Source organism: Artemia franciscana, chromosome 19, assembly GCF_032884065.1.
Source record: "Artemia franciscana chromosome 19, ASM3288406v1, whole genome shotgun sequence".
NCBI classification, from domain to species: Eukaryota; Metazoa; Arthropoda; class Branchiopoda; order Anostraca; family Artemiidae; genus Artemia; species Artemia franciscana.
Window position 1 is genome coordinate 34,991,761 of NC_088881.1, and position 17,934 is coordinate 35,009,694.

At 37.2% G+C, this 17,934-nt stretch overlaps 1 long non-coding RNA gene across 1 annotated transcript in view; it reads right to left on the reverse strand.

The window, feature by feature from the left end:
• Positions 1–17,502, reverse strand: part of LOC136039609 (uncharacterized) — a 28,662-nt gene extending 11,160 nt beyond the window's left edge. Inside the window, exons 1-2 of the long non-coding RNA XR_010620492.1 lie at positions 17,367–17,502; positions 1,563–1,755 (exon numbers count right to left, since the gene is read on the reverse strand). This is a non-coding gene — a long non-coding RNA (uncharacterized LOC136039609). The remainder of the gene's footprint in view (positions 1–1,562; positions 1,756–17,366) is intronic.
• Positions 17,503–17,934: the final 432 nt, after the last annotated feature.

The window sequence follows — 17,934 nt, forward strand, 5'->3', positions numbered from 1 at the left end:
TAGTGTAAGTTCGGTGGATCTCTGTCAAGGTAGGGGGGGGGTGTACTTGTAGTTTCACAAGTCAGCTTTTTAGCAAGTTTTCTAGCTCTCCATGAGGCTAAAAAAAAAAACTAGAAAGAAGTTTGATAGAGCTAGAAACAATTCTTTAATCGTCCTTGATCACTAGAAATAGTTTATACTGGGCCTGTTACATTGGTGCTGAGGGGAGGGGGATGAAAGAGCACATCTTATTACAGACAAAATCCAAAATTATAATCAGATATTTATCAGCACAAAGGTGGAATTGTGGGAGGAGTAAGTCCTTTCAGTTTCAACTTAATGCGCTTAACGGTTCCTAACACATTGTTGGTGTGGTCTTTCAATACCCCTTCAATATTCCCTGAAATTTTCTCCTTAATACCCTTAGCCTTAGCAGTATTAGTAAAAAAAGTAGCAATGGTATTATCAGATGTAGTAGTAGTAATTGCAGCAGTAGCATTGGTAGCATTAATAGCACTACTACTAGTGGTAGTAGAAGACGTAATAGTATCATGCGAAAATCGCCATTTGGTTAGTTTAACATCCCTCACACCATGCTGTGTACGTCTCAACATAACACTAAAATCCGTTTCTAAGATATTACTGTTGTTCGACGTTTTGACAATGTATATGCACATACATCTAGTGTGTTTTGACCTAGGTCAACTTCCCCCTCAATATTCCCTGAAAATTTTATGTTAATACACTTAGCCTTAGTAGTTGTAGCAACAGTCGTAGTAGTAGTTGCAGTAGTAGTCGTAACAGTAGTAGCAGTTGTAGTATGCACATATTGCCTTTTAGTCAGTTCAATATACCCTATCATGCTCTGAAAGTTTCAACTTAATACCCTGATCCGTTTCTTGGATTGGTGATACACCCTTTTGACAACCTGTACGCACATGGTGTGTTTTGATGTAGTTCAACCTCCCCTCGACATTCTCTAGAATTTTTGCCTTAATACCTTAAGCCTTAGTATTGGTCATAGTAGAAGTAGCAGTTGTAATATCAGCAGTAAAATTTTTAATATCAGCCTGCATTTCTGATGTAATATCAGTGTAATATCATTGAAGTCTGCTGCTAGTACAAGTAGCGATTGTAATAGCAGTCAGAGCAGCAGCTGGGTGTACATATTGCCTTTTGCCACCCGCTTTTCGTTCAGCCCTACACGATTGGCTAACAAGGAAAATCTTTAATAGTCCACATGAAAAAACGCTTCGAAACACTTCGCTCTTCTGTAAGTCAACATTCGCACGCTGGCTTTGAGTCTGAAGCTTTGAGTCGCTTGCTGGCTTTGAGCTTTGAGTCTGATGGCCCGAAAACCAGCTTTGTTGAACCCATCTTTTGCTTTGCTCGGGAATAAGACTGTGTCACAAAACCTAAGAGGATTAAAAATACAAACATGTATAAATCAGTCTGAGCAACAACAGATGAAAAAAAATTAGTCAAGTTAAGACGTGGAGAAATACCGGTGGATCGAACTACAAACTTTATTAGAACGCTAAAAATAGGCAAGATTTTACATTTTGTGTCTATTTTTGAATTACCTTTTTAATTAGTGCTGCAACTTTCATAAGTTTGGGGAAATCTTCATCGCTTTCTGTGAAATCGGGAAAAGTTGGGTCGGACCGTGTAGGCAAGTATCGACACTGTGACTGTGCAATGAACACCAAAAGGAACACCAGGATTTGCACCAGAAACCTTTTGTGAAGCATAGCTCCTCGTAGTTTCTAGGATTATCTAAAAAAGATAAATAAACAAAAGATGACAAAAAAATTATAAAATATGTGATTTACATTATACATGATGATTTAAAACAATAAGAGATGAGAAAAGATTGTTAGTAATCACATTTTTTTCTGGTTGAGGTGATAGGGGTCCATTAGACTAAATATCAAAATAATTTAGGAAGGGGCTACTACAAAAAACACTGCCGTAAATTCCCGTAAAAAAAAAAAATTCAAATTGAGAAGATTTTAAATCATGTTGTGTAGTGTTTAATTATATGCTTTGTAACTGTAAAAACTTAGATAATGAAGGATGTATTTTTTATGGGTTCAATTGCAATCTGGTGCAATTATGAAAACTTGTAATTATGGTTTATTTTAGTTAATCAATTTCCCTTAGTTTGAGAGGAAATTCCAAAAATATGCACAAATCACAGGAAACTTTTGCAAAAAAATTATAAATAATAAAAATGAAAAGGAGCAAGAGTACTCAAATGTGTTTATCCAATAGCAAAAATACGAAGAAATGGCAGAAAAAGGCTCATGACATGAATAGACTTTACAGTCACTACCGGCGGTACTGATTTCCGTTTTATGGCCTTTCAGCCAGGCAGCTCAATGGGTGTTGGGGGCCAGCCATCCTGCACTTTTGCACAGCCTTTCTGTTTACATTCCTAGAATTCCTCCGAAGGACCCGTTTAGAGCTGGTTGACTCTTGCTGAACTTACACAGTCACGCAACTACCCCTGTGCCACACCAAATAGCCATCAACACCAGGACTCGAACCCCCGTCCTTACGGACAAAGGATTTCAAGTCTAGCGTGCCAACAACTAGGCCAAGACGGCTCAAAAGAGTAAGTCTGAAAAAAATGTCTGGAGAGGACAAAAGCTTAAAAGCATCAATTGCAAAAAAGAAATGCAACTGACATGTAATTGAAAAAAATAAGTTAATTTTATAATTTAATGCCAATGACATTTTTTTTAAGTTGAACGTTGTTAATGTCGATGTTCTTAATCGTGGGAAAATGAAGAATTGATTTAGATAAACAATCAATTGAGAAATAAACACCAAAAACAAGAAGAACAATAGGGAATTTTTTAAGACAGTGGGAAACAAATTTGAACGAATATCTCGGCCCTATGTCCAAGGGCTGTCCTCAGCAATACAAATAAGAAAAAACAACTTACGAGTGGATAAAATCTATAAAACTAAAATGAACAATTTTTCAAAACAGTCCCAGCATCTTTACCTCAGCGAAGTTCAACCAGGACTGATAAATAAATTGTTATGAAACGTGGCAATTCAATGAAATGAAAGAAAACGATTTAAAAAACAGGTTTTTAATGCCAGCCCATCTTTTTTCGCTGCTGATCTTATAGGTCTATTTGATATCTTTGGTGATATCCAGACCGATTGATCTGGTGATATCTCCCTATGTAGGGAGAACCCACCAGAATTTCTTTCGAGAAACGCCAACAAAAACATAAAGATGATATCACCAAAGCTCTGAATTCTAATAATATTACTTCTGTTTTTTTTTTATTCTGCTTTAAGTAGCCATGTTTTCGAAAATCCTAGCCACAAAATACTTTTTGAAGAATCTGCCATTATTAGCAATGATCTAGGCATAAAGCAAGTAGTTCGAGAAGCAATTGAAATCAGACTTAAGATTAATAATAATATTTCCTTAAATAGGGATTTAGGAGAATATTCAATGAATGCTTTATACACAAATTTAATTAAAAATGACCTTAGAAAATATTTTAAAAAACCAATACATATTAACACAGAACCTGTCACAAAAAGACCTATAAGATCAGCAGTGAAAAGAGCTAGGCTGGCATTAAAAACCTGTTTTTTAAATCATTTTCTTTCATTTCATTGAATTGCCTCGTTTCATAACAATTTATTTATCAGTCCTGGTTGAACTTCGCTGAGGTAAGGAAGCTGGGACTGTTTTGAAAAATTGTTCATTTTAGTTTTAAAGATTTTATCCTCTCGTAAGTTGTTTTTTCTTATTTGTATTGCTGAGGACGGCCCTTGGACATATAATTTTCTTTCAACTGAAATTAAGGAGCAACATTAATGCTTAAAACTAACAGAAATTATTACGTATATGAGGGGAGTCTCCTCAATATCTCAATCTTTACGCTGAATCTTTTCTTAGAATTTTAATAAGAGCTAATTATTCTAACTAAACGGCTTTTTTGATTCAGGAGTCATTCTTAAATAACTGGAACGAAAAATCAAACTTTAGCGGAAAGAGCGAGGAATTGAAAAGAAGCCAAACCCCCTTATGTACGTGAAAATTTCTGTTCGTTTTAATTTTTAATGTTGCTCTTTACTTTCAGTTGAATTCTTATTTCATTTAATTATGTTAAAGAATGACTGTGCCCTGAGGATTAGCGCTAGGATCACAGAGGAGAAACTGGATGAATATGAATTTCAGAGAGTTAACTTTGAATTAAAATCAACTTGGTGATAGTTATGTAAAACCTGAGAAGCATGGCTAATTAAAGTAAAGCCAAGACAGGTAGTATCTGTGATAGGCAGAGCTGACATAGCTTTTTTCATGATTGTATAAAATGATTCATTCATGAAATTGTAATGAGTTATTAGATGAGTTAATAAAATTGCAAATAGTCCGAACTGGACTGAACTGAAACATACTGAAAAATTCCTTTTCTGTGTGACGTACAGTTATCGAATTGGCTGAAAATATCCAAAATTGAATACAGAAATAGACTTAAAAGAATCGTAGTCTATTTTATGTCATATTCTTAACTGAACAGTATAATAATATAATTCTTCCTTCATTGCTTTCACAAGATTCCCGGCCTTGTTTATTGAATTTTTAGAGAAACATCTAGTTTAATTCCATCCCAGCTTTTATTTTCTCAATTTCATTTTTTTTTCAGTTGTTTTTTATATTATCTCAGATTCACTCTAGCTTTTATCATTCAGAGATGGACAAAAGCTATTTAGAATAAATGGAATCGGGGCCATAGCAGAATGAAAAGAAACTAAAATACTAAAGACATATATGTGTGCATAATTCGTTGTATAATGCTTACTTGTTATTTAAAAAGGAAAATCTAAAAAATAAAACTTGACATTAACAGAATTCACAGTACATCAAGATGACATTTATGATAATATAAAGTAACCATTGCGGAAGTGTTTCAAAATCCAGCATAAAAATCAACGAAATATATTTGGCTCGGGTAATCGTAAAACTTCGGAGCAGTCTTATTCGATTGTAAGTTGAAGTTATAGTGTCTCTTTAAAGCATAAAAACTGATTGTAGTGGAGCTACTCCTACCCCAACCCCTTTTTTGCTAACTGGCCCAACTCTAACAGATCAAAATATTGAAATAGTCATTTCGCGCAAAATTATAGAAATTTCAAATAAATACGGCTTTGAAGATACCATGACTACCCTTCAGCCCCTGATACAAGGGCCGTAAATTATATAAATTGCCAATTACTTACACGCAGGTTTTATAGAGGAATTGGGGGTCGGTTGGCTTGCAACACTGGAGAATTTTTTTTTCTGAGCCAAAGGAAAAATTCTTGGAAGAAGGTGAAAGAAGGCACAAAAAAAGATTAAAAAATTTTGCCAAACTTTAGCATAAGACTTAGAGCGATATGTCCTTGGAAAAGAAGAAACCACAAACATAAAATTTTATTTAGGGCAAACCCACCAAAATGGGGCGAAAAGGGGTGATATTTCTAAAATTTAGTTGGTTCAACAGTTATACCCTTAAATCCTTGGGTTAAGGTAACCCTAATTCATAAAAGGAAACTAGAAAACAAAATGCCAGTTCCCGAGAAAATTGGGTCCGACAAATGGCCAGAAAGGGCCAATTAAATTTAAATTTGAACTGGCCAAAACTTTGATAATTTAGTATTGTGAGCAAATGGAACACGAATATAGGAAAAAATTTTAGTTTGGGTGAATGGGCCCCAAAAACTAAGGCCCCACGAAGAATCAATTTTTTTAATGACAGGAAACTTACGCCCTTAAGTCTTTAGTATAACAGTTCAAAATAAGGATGAAACCTTTTAATCGACAGTGAAAAGATATAAAATTTCTGACCGGATATTTTGAAAACATATACAGTGTTCATCATCAGCAGTAAAACTACTGGGTTTCGATCACTGTCGATTAAAAGGTTTCATCCCTATTTTGAACTGTCATACTTTCGTCATGAAAGGGCAGTGTGGTCTTCGAAGTTATCTACCTTAAGTCTTTAGGCCATTGACAGCCGAATGAACGAGAATTAAATTAATTAGAAAATTTGGTTCCCTCAGAAAAGGACCCTAGAAAAAGTACCAAAAATCTTTTTGGTTTGGGCAATGTCTTCCCAAGTATCAGTAGTATTTATTTTCGCGCAAAGTAGCAAGTACCCAGTACAAACGGGATCTCTTGTCTGAGAGGACGCGGGTTCGAATCCAAGTGTACCCAATTCTTCAGTTTGGGACGGGGGTCAGTGGCGGGACTCTGTAAGCTTAGCAAGAGTCGACCCAGCTCTAGATGGGTACCTGGAGAAATCTGGGGAAGGTAAACAGGAAGGGTGTGCGAAAGCACAGGATGGCTGGCCCCCAACCCCCCATTGCACTTCCTGGCTGAAGGGCCAAGAAACGGAGATAAGCACCGCCGGTACGGACTGTAAAGTCTAATGCCGTATCCTTTACCCTCCTTTTTTACCTGTCGATTAAAAGGTTTCATCCCTATTTTGAACTGTTATACTTTCGTCATGAAGGGGCAGTGTGGTCTTCGAAGTTATCTACCTTAAGTCTTTAGGCCATTGACAGCCGAATGGACGAGAATTAAATTAATTAGAAAATTTGGTTCCCTAAGAAATGGACCCTAGAAAAAGTACCAAAAATCTATTTGGTTTGGGCAATGTCTTCCCAAGTATCAGTAGTATTTATTTTCGCGCAAAGTAGCAAGTACCAAGCACAAAGTACCAATTAGTTCACTGTCGATTAAAAGGTTTTATCCCTATTTTGAACTGTTATACTTTAGTCATGAAAAGGCAGTGTGGTCTTTGAAGTTATCTACCTTAAGTCTTTAGGCCATTGACAGCCGAATGGACGAGAATTAAATTAATTAGAAAATTTGGTTCCCTCAGAAATGGACCCTAGAAAAAGTACCAAAAATCTTTTTGGTTTGGGCAATGTCTTCCCAAGTATGGGGTCTGAAAACGGTTCAAAAATATTTTTATAATTAGTTAGAAACTTTCAAGAATCTCTCCATGGGCTAGGAAGACCAACCTTTTTTGGGAGGAAGTACGGTATCGTAAAAATGTTTGGTAACGATCAGATTTTGATTTATAGTTGTAAATCCCAATGCCAAGGGAAGGCTAATGTTAAAAAAAAGTTTAGGGGAACTTGTCTCTCAGAAACGAGGACCAAAAAACTCCAACATACTATTCGGTAGGCTAAAAAATTTATTATTAAATGTTTAAGTAAAGTGGATTCTAATTCAGAAAAAAAGAAAAAATTATCTTCCTGGATAAAGGCCAAAAAGAGCTAATGTTACTGTTAAAATAGTTTTAACAATGTCGTAAAGTAAATTTGTTGTCATATATATATGCGTATATATATATATCTAACTGCAGATTTCATTTACGATTTGATTTGATCATCCCTCTAGCTTATTTTATAAACGCAGATTTCTTTGTCTATTTTCATTTGGGATTCGTTGTGATGCTTGTTGTTGCAAGTCTCCTACCCGCAGATCTTGTTGCACTTCGTTTTTGTCCATCATTATCTCAGACAATTTTTCCATGCCTTTTGCTTCAGCTGTTCGGATTCGTTTACAATCATATTTAATTTCACATGACGTCATAGATACCAAAACTACATTTTCCCCAGCTGTTCCCCAGTTATGGCATTTTGCTCTGATTGCGTTGTTATACAATCCAATAACAACAAGGAATGTTCCAATGTCTATTCCATCTGAAATATTTAAATTAAGATTGGAAATTATGACCTATATTCAATTCTTCCTTCCTGTTTATCCTTTACAGACGCTAAAATAACGCGCTCCTTATTCCATAGTAATTTATGAAATAACTAAACTACGCAATAGCATAATTATCGTGTTTCCTTACTTTAGACCTTAGATCCTCCTCTGCCTCTGGAGGCGCCTCAGGTATCAACGAAGAGATGCCAGTAGTACCTCAAACTGGCTGATGCACTAACGTCTACCCAACACGGTCGTATGGACGTATTCACGTTGAGATGGTCCCTCTGGTATGTTCGGCATAGTGTGCTCTTTGATATAGTGTGCCTTTGCCGCGTTCTCGTTGTTTGCCACCGGAGGATGAGCTTTGGTGTTCAGTCGTCTTTCATTCGTAAAACAATCACATCGTCCTGATCATCGATGATCATCGATGTCGATGACTAGAGGTTTTGTCGTATTATCTGGTTCAGGACGTGTTCTGTCCAGTTTATGTTGAGGATTGCTGCAGACAATTGTTCTCACAGGCTTGGAGTCTCTTCTCTTGCTGCTGATTTAACTTCCAGCATTAGCGTCCATACTACATACCTGGGAGGAAGTTACTGTTGAGGACTCGAAGTTTCAGCCGGTTTGAGAACTTTCGAGAACTTTTTTCAGCACCAAATCTGTTGAAGACTGGTAAACGAACCATAGCCTGTTTGAAACGAGTATGGATTTCTTTGTCCATTGCCCCTGTGTTCTGTACTGTGCCTTCCAGAAATTTAAACAGAACAATCTGTTCTACATCCTTGTTACCAAACTTTATGTTGAGGGGGGATCCCTTGAGAGCCATACTTTTAGTTTTTGATACATTTATCTTGAGGCCAATCCGTAGTGTATTTTCTCTCAACACATCTAAGAACTGTTGGAGGTTTTCTTGTCTGATTTGAGGAGACTAATATCGTCTGCGAAGTCTATATCTGCGGTTCTCTTCTCGTTTCTGATTGGGATTCTGTAATTTGTGCATCCGTGGTTGATGTAATCTATCACCAGTATAAAGGAAAAAGGGGACAGGACATGTCCTTGCTTTACTCCAGAGACGATTTTGAAATATCTCGATTGGCCTTCACTCAACTGTACGCAACATTCCGTGCTCTCGTACAGGATTATAATTAGCCTTACGAGTTTGTCAGGGACACCGTAGTACTTGAGGATTTTCCAGAGTGTATTTCAATGGACAGAATCAAAAATTTCCTCGAAATCTATGAAAATTAGCTATAGCTTCTGTCTCCACTCGTTTACTCTTCCAACATCATTCGTAATGCGAAAATAAGATCTTCACAGGAGCCGTTTGGGCGGAAACTGTGTTGTTCATCCCTTAAATGCTTTTCGATCATGGGCTGGATACGGTGCAGAATTATGAGGGCAAGAAGCTTCCCCGGATTAGAGAGCACACTGATTCCTCGCTAGTTGTCGCAGAGCATGAACAAGGGTACTACACATCCCCTCTTTCAGGCAAACCTCGGTGACCCATATCGTGCTAAACAGTAGAATCTATGTTTTAACACAGGATCTAGCAGATGCTTTTAGCATTTCAGCGGAAATTCCATTGTTTCCTGGAGCTCTTCCGTTCTTCAGCTTCTTTGATGCTGAAATTATTTCAGTTTCTGTAGAAGGATCAGTTTCTATTTCAAGAATAAGCAAAGGAGTCTCCAGTAAATTAGGAGATCTGATCGGTTCCGGACAGTTTAAGACACTTTCAAAATGGTTGTTTCATACTTCCTCTATCTATTTCTCTTCTGTTACTATTCTTCCATTTTTGTCCTTGACAGGATCACCAGTTTTTCGCCGCTTTCCAATCATTTCGCTAGTGATCTTGTAAACCGTCTTAGAATCCCTTTTCTTTGCTGCTTTCTCTGCTTCTGCTGCCTTGCTCTTCGGGAAAGTCCTTTTGTGAGATTTCGCATTTTACTTTACGAGCTTGTCCTTATCCCTATATGCCTGTAGCTTTGTCACTGCATCATTCGGGAAACCTGCTGAAACTAAATGTTGTTTCAGATTTTTCCTTTCATGGATCAAGTGCCAAGTTTCACCAGAGATTCATCGGTTTTTGTTTTTCCGTTTATGTCCAATTACTTCCTTTGCAAAATCATTGAAAGTGTTAGTGATGCTACTCCATATAGTGTCCACGTCTCCCTCTCCTTCACCAAGATGTCTAAGAGCCTCAAACCTGTTATGGAAACTCAAAAAGAACTTCCTCTGACGTCTGGCTCAGCAAGCTTATCGGAGTCATATAGGGGCATCAAGGGGCCTATCTTCTTTTACGGGGTCTTTAGTTTTGAGCATAATTTTAGCAATACAGAGACTGTGGTGTGAGCTAGCGTCAGCTCCTTTGAGTGCCCTTACGCCTTGGAGAGTTGATCGTCATTTATAAGAAAGTGATCGATCTGATTTCTCGTTTTGCCGTCAGGGGAGGTCCAAGTGTACTTGTGGATATTCTTGTGACGAAACTCTGTTCCACAAGTCAGGTGAACATTTATGGAAGCGAAGTCTATAAGTAAAGCTCCATTTTCATTCCGGTCACCAATACCACATGGGCCAAGTACTTCTGGACAGTAGGATATACCGTTGCCTGCTTTGGTGTCGAAGTCTCCGTGGAATTTAACCATGTCATGACGCTGTATATGCTTGGAGACTGAGTTACGAGTGTCATAGAAACGCTCTTTAACCAACTCTTCAGCACCATTCGTCGGTGCATAACACACGACTACAGTCACTTCAGTATGATGCCCGTGGAACCTCGCAAACATTACTACACCATTGACAGGAGTCCAGCTGATGAGGGATATTGCTGCCTTTCGGGATATTAACATTGCTACTCCTGCTTCTCATTTCTTTTAGGATTCATTGTAGAATATTATTTGGCCATTATCGAGTGTTTCTTTGCCGAAACCGGTCCATCTCACTTTTGACAGTGCTACTATGTCAAGATTATAGGCAGCTACTTCTTGCAGGACCTGCTCGGTTTTGGTGAGGTTCCACATTGTCTGTACATTCCAAAAACCAAATCTAAGAGATTTGGACATGAAAATCTATTTCGTGTCCATAAATCAGTCCAGGGTTGATTCCTTGTTGTCGTTATCTGAGGGTTTTTTCTTCATCGATGTTTCAATCGCTGATTTGTTTTGACGGGAGAGGAGCGCTAATCCTCTGCTTAATCCTCCTCCTTTTTCCAGGCTTGGGACTGGAAAAAGAGGTTTTCCAGTCCCAAGCTTTTATTCTTTAGTGTTAAGATACATTCTCGTTTGGAATTCAATGTAAATTTTTTCATTTCTTGTGTCATGCCTTTTTCCTTAGCTGTTCAGTGTCATTTGTCATCTTGCGCAATTTTTCAAGTTTCAGATTCCTCTTTCTAATTTTTCAGATTCCTCCTTACTCTTTAACATTCACAGATCACACACACTAAACTGACACTTTCCTTCATTTCATTGTAAAACCTTTGTCGCTTAACCGCAGATTTCGTTGTGTAACATTTTAATTTGCAACTCAATGTGATTTTTGCAGTTTCTTATTCTATACCTTTTTCTTTAGCTATTTTGAGTTATTGGTCATCTCTTGTAATTTTGCACGCAGTCGTAGATACAAAAACAATTATGTAATTGTTTGGGGAAAATCATATAATTTTTATTCTTTGGATGCATTCAAGTGTGACGTCACTCCCATGAATTTCTTTTCTAGCATAAAATCAATTCCTCTTTCCTGTTTATCCTTCACTGGTGCCAAGTTTAAGTTATATCCGTTTCAGAGTGGTTAAGAATTTCAGATGTGAATTCATTTTCACCTTCCTGTTTATTTTTGCAGACGCTAAAATAACACTTCTTCAGTCTAGGTTGAAAAATCAGCAGATTCATTTGAATTAAGTAATTCTGACATGGAATCCAATCCTTCTTCCTGTTTATCCTTCTCAGACTCACACATGCTATACCAACACGTTCCTTCATACCGTTTTAATTTTGCTTTGTCTTCTAACAGCAGATGTCGTTATTCAATATTTTCCATTGTAATTCAATGTGATTATAACTGAGTCTTGTTTCGTATCTTGTTCCTTAGCTGTTCAGACCTATGTGTCATCTTTTGTCATTTTGCATGTCGTAGATACTGAAAACCATAAAACCACTCTTGGGGGGGAAATATTGTTATTTATGCACTTGAAATGTGCTCATGGATGTGATGTTGAAAATATTCAACATCATATTTCTTGAGCCGTTTTCAAGAAAAAATAAATAAATATATACACAGTTGCTTGTTTAAAGAGAATAGTAAACAGTATATTTTCTGCATGATTTGAAACGTAACACCGTGATTCCTAGGTCAAGTAGACCTATCATGCAAGGGTAGTTCAGTTTAGGGAAACGGTCTCCCCTCAAAACGTGGCTTAAAAAGGGCAAATATTTTTTCCAAAGCTTGAGACACTCAAGTATCATAGTCTGGACTAAAGAAATAACACCTTTTTGATTGAAAGGGGTGTTAGGAGGTGCTGTACAGGACCAAAAATTTTTTTCTCTTATCAGCTTCGTGCATGTAGCTATAAGTCGCCAGGAGAAGTCTAGCATAAACAATGGTTTTATGGCATGGTACCCCAAAAAGAGATCAAAGACGTCTTTTGAAGAGCTTATAACTCAATTCTTGAAGTTCTGGGTCAAGGATCTTCAACGAAAAAAAGAATATGATGATTCCTTTTGAAAGAGAGCCAACAATTCTTTTTATCTGAAAAGATTGAAATTCAATGCGATAAGTCCAGCCTGTAAGCCCTGTAAGCTTAAGGCTTATCGGAGGTAAAACAAATAAATTTTGCAAAAGTTAGTTTTAATTTTTATCTTTATAGGCCATTTTGCTATAGGCGTCTGTCTTTATAGGCAATTTTTGAAAAAAGGTGGAAACGCCCCCTAAAATTAAAGAAATCTTAATGGAAATCCAACACACAGAATCAGTGCACCAGAAAACCCTAGTGCAGAAGTTTCAAACTCCTATCCTCAAGAATTTGAAATTTTACCATTTTGCCAGAAGACAGATCACGAATGCGTGTTCATTTGTTACTGTTTTTCCCCCAGGGGTGATTGTATCGAAATAATGGTCCTAAAAGATAGAGGGGGTGCATTCCAACGGAATATAAAAGTTTTAGTGCCCTTTTAAGTGACCAAAAGATTGGAGGGCAACTAGGCCCCTACCAAGCCTGTTTTTCCACCAAAGCTATCTGATCCAAATTTTGAGTTTCAATTTTGTTCAGTATATTTGAAAGATCAAATAATTATGTCTTTAGGTGTAAAATGACCCCTGACAGTCCGTTGGGAGAGGCCTGGAAGTTTATGAAATTCGCCCATTGTTTACACATTGTATTTGTTACTGGGGAGCATACAGACATTTTTTTTTTGGGGGGGGGGGTATTGTGCTTGTGGTGGATTTCTATAGTGAGAATCTTCCTTGGGGAGGAAAATTTTTGGGGCGTGAATATTCCAGGGGAAATGTTTAACTGGGGGGATCCGACAGAATTACTATACGAAATTCTTTTAATTATCTTACATTCTCTTTGCCAAATTTTTTATGTAGAGATGTTCCGGGGAATTATCCAGCGGCATTTTTTCGCGTGTTTTGATTTCCGGGAAATAATATCCATGCAATGGGTATTTCTGGATTGATCAAGAACCGATTAGAGATTGAAGTGTTATTCAAATGAAAGAATGCAAAGGAAAATTTTTGAGGCTGAATCGTCCGTAAGCAATTTTACAGGGAGGGGGATTCTCACCATGCATGAAACTGCCTGGAGGGAACTTGACGGGGGGAGGTGCACTTTAATTTGGGTGAAATTTCCACAGAGGAGTTTTCTGTAATGGGAATGGGTATATTTCATAAAGGCTGAGCCAGATTTACCGGCACTATTTAAAAAACAAACATAAATTATACCATATATGAAGGGTTGTCCCCTCTTCGATACCTTACTCTTTACGCTAAAATTTGACTATTTGTCCCAATTTTTTAAGAGCGTCTACTGAAACACGGGGACCGTTTGATTAGAATAGGAAGCTTTTTTTAAATTGCTAAGAGCCATAGCATAAAGAGCAAGGTACTAAGGAGGGGTCAACCCTTCATATACGGAATAAATCTTCCAAAATCAATATGCAAATTTCGTTTTAATCTTTCATGTACGATGAGAGAAATTTGAACCTGCATTGGTGGGAAAACGTTCAGAAACTAAATATAAAAAGTGTTTTTTTAATGAAAGTAAGGAGCGACATTAAAACTTAAAAAGAACAGAAATTAATCCGTTTATGAAAGGGACTGCCCCCTCCCTAACGCCTCGCTCTTTACGCTAAAGTTTTTACTGTTTTGAAAAGTAGAGTCGTGACAAAGATTCAATATTTAGGATAAAGAACAAGGTTTTGAGTTTGGGGCAGCCCCTTTTAAATAGGCCTATGGAATTAATTCTGTCCTTTTTAAGTTTTAATGTCGCTCCTCACTTTCAGTTAAAAAAATTATTCTTTTTTATTGTTTAATTCTACATGCTAGATCGGATGGTAGACAATAGGAGCAACTAGAAATAATATAACGTCCAGTAACTAAATAAAAAAAGCTTTTCTTTAATGAAAGTAAGGAGCGACATTAAAACTTAAAAAGAACAAAAATTAATCCGTTTATGAAAGGGACTGCCCCCTCCCTAACGCCTCGCTCTTTACGCTAAAGTTTTTACTATTTTGAAAAGTAGAGTTGTGACAAAGATTCAATATTTAGCATAAAGAACAAGGTGTTGAGTTTGGGGCAGCCCCTTTTAAATACGGAATAAATTCTGTCCTTTTTAAGTTTTAATGTCGCTCCTCACTTTCAGTTAATTTTTTTTTTTTTTTTGTTTAATTCTACATGCTAGATCGGATGGTAGAAAATAGGAGCAACTAGAAAGAATATAACGTCCAGTGTCAGGCGTTACGAATTGATAGCCTACAACCTATTCTTTTTGAATCTATTAAGATTCTTTTGGCCCTGCCCACATTTGATTTTAAAGTGAATCAAATAATGCCTATGGTTTACTGAGGTTTTCCGAATCAATTTTCGAAAAAATTTTGGCTCTTTTTTGTTCCCCACTGACCAAGGTTGACAAGTTTTGTAGCTCATTTATGAGCCCCCTAACACCCTCCCAGAAAAAAACTCATAGTCCCTTCAGCCGATGTAAAAATCCTTGAAAGTTTCAAGTAAATCAGAAAATAATTCCTTTGACCAGGGCCGTACCCGGGAATCTTGTTTGGGGGAGGGATATTTTTGTTCGTTTTTCAAAAAAAAATAGAAAACAAGAAACAAATTCGCTTACATGCATTTTGCTACTTTTGTGCAAATCAGCCAAAAATTTAGGGGGGGACTGGATGTCCTCCTGTCCATTTTCAATTTTTTGATGCGATTCCAGAAGGGATACCATTCCAAGAAAATAATTTTTTTTGTACGTTAGGGTCTCCTTGTCGTAAGGACTTCTGACTTTAAAATTTAATTTGCACAGAAAAAAAAGAGTTCGTTGGCCTCGTTTTGGGAAATCATTTTTTTCTAATTTTTCTTGTATACTTGAATCCTCATGTACCAAGGAACAAGGAATATAGGTTTGGCCCATCAAAAATGTTTTAGGTTCTTTTTGGATCTCGATTTTTAGGGGGACCATCTTCCAAACAGAGTTTTTTAGATTCGGCTACGCTTGGGCAGGGACTTACGACTCTAAGTTCCAAACTGATATCTAGAATATTGGAAGCTACAGTGATGACAGTGGTCAGATACGACTGTAAAGCATGGGCGCTCCTGAAAACGGAGGAAGATTTGCTAGATGTTTTCCATAAAAATTGTTATCGGACTGTTTTGGGTACCCGACTGACTGACAGTATGTGTACGAAAAGTGTGGTTCAATCCTGTTTTCAAATGGCATAATGAGAGAAAGGTTCAGATGGCTAGAGCATGTTCTTCGGATGAAAGATGACGGATTACCAAAGATTTTTCTTTTCGGCCAACCGTCTAGGACTAAACAGAAAGCAGGTCGTCCACGGTTGGGCTGGGAGTCTGCCGTAAAGAAAGATCTAAGGGAAATGGGAACTTTCTGGGAAGGTGTAGCAATAAATTGATTGGGAGGCTACCAATAGATAGCGAGGCTATAAATGATTGGTATGGAGGTGGAGCATACGCGGTGCTGTGGTGAGTTGTTAGTAGTAGTAGTAGCACATCAGGATATCCTAGGCCAAGAATTTTTTTTTTAGTTTCATTCAGAACAGAATCTAGACTCCCTGAGTTTTGGCAAGCTACATTTTAACGAAGGCTTTCAATTAGTCTTTTTTTTCAAATAGGACCTGAAGAAACTATTAAGAATTTTCGGTATACATTCTTACTTTAAGGAGATCAAATAATTTTTCAACTGAGAGCATGGAGCAACATCAAAACTTAAAACGAACAGAAATTATTACTCATATGAGGGGGTCTGCCCTCTCCTTAATAACTCGCTCTTTGCGCTAAAGTTTTTTTTAGAATATTAAAAAAACTTTATTATTCTAATTAAAAGGCTCGTGTGTTTCAGGATCTTAAAGAACTGAAGCAAAAAAACTTAAGCGTAAGGAGTGAGGTATTGAGGAGAGCGCAGCCCCCTTATATAAACAATCATTTCTGTTCATTTTAAGTCTTGATGTTGCTCCTTACTTTCAGTTGAATTTTTTTATTATTTGATTTCTGATTGTTTTAAATAATGCCAGGAAGTCCGACTCCCTCTCCATGGAAAGTTATTCCCGCGCAAAATACCCTCCCCCCTTCGTCAGGCGAATTCCTCTCAGGTTATTTTTTTTCTATTTTTATTTAAACTTCCCAGTCATTTAAGAAGGCGCTTCAATATAATAAAAATATTCTTGTGGCCTTGCCTCTCTTCTTCTGTGAAGTTTTGAACTCTGAGCTGTATGTCACAAAAGATCTTTATTAGTTTAAAAAAGGATAAATACAGTCTGGAGCCATTGCTGGCGAATAAGCCATTTCAGTCTCCAGGCACAGTCAAACCAGATGAAGTTTCACTCACCAGGTTTCTTCTACAGGGATCGACAGCAAGCCTTTTGCCCTGCCTTGCGGGCACTAAAGATCGAGCCCCGGGCTCCGTATTGACAGGCTCCGATCAAGTCACTGCGCTAGTAAAGTAAATCAGGTGAAAACAGCAGCATTCAAAGATGTATTAGCCTAAACCTGCTTGATTACGATTCTCTTTTAAAATAGCAGTACCAAAAAGGGTTGCCAAAGCTTTGAAATAAAATGTACGAGTTTTCTGACTAGAATGATGCCACAAGAGGTTAATTTGTACCGTCTATTCATCAGGTTAAAAATTTGCCTTAACAGGAAGAAAATTTTCAGTAAACTTAAGCTTGAACAGATGTCCGAGGCAGAAAAGAGCATTTAAAATCAAATTGTACCAAAAAATTTCCGAATGTGCCGCGTTGTGCCAAGCGTTGTACGCGTTGCACGCGTCGTACCAGGACTTCTAAATTGTAAACTATACAATTGTACCAAGTGGGCAACGCTGGTGTTGACTCCTTATCGAAATACTGCTTTACCTTTTAATTAATAGATTTTGGGGTTTTGGCCTGTTCCATATAGAAAAAAACCTTAAGGTCAAACTTACTTTAGTTAAACAATGACAAATATCCCTTTTGTAAATTACAGATCCTTAGTGGCGTATATTAAGCTGACTACTCGTGTTGTACTGAATTAATCCACTCCTTATGTTTTATTATACACCCTTCAGATTTGGGAACCGCGCTTGCCTCTTCTCTAAGCATCTAGCCAATGGATAGTAAAATATTAAAAAAGGGTGTGAATGGAAATAAGCTATGGCTCTATACAGACCTTGAAACAACATTACTGTTGGGAACATTACTATTGTCTTGTACTGGACCCAAGGTTCCATGAGTGGGACAAATTTTCTAGTGTAGGAGGGGCGATTTTAGTTTTTCTAGGGGTAACTCCAGTATTATGTAGACCAAGCCATTAATTTTTAAACTTCACCCAGCGAAGATCAATCCATCTTTTGAATAGAGTAGTAATAATCGGTACTCAGGTCATTTTTGAGAGACAAATACACTAGTTAAAAAGCTGAGGGTATCTTTCTGAATCAAAAAGCTGACGAGAAAAAATAAAGAAATAAAGCTAAAGTTGACCTCTAGGGCCTTATAGTCCATAGTCACTTAAAT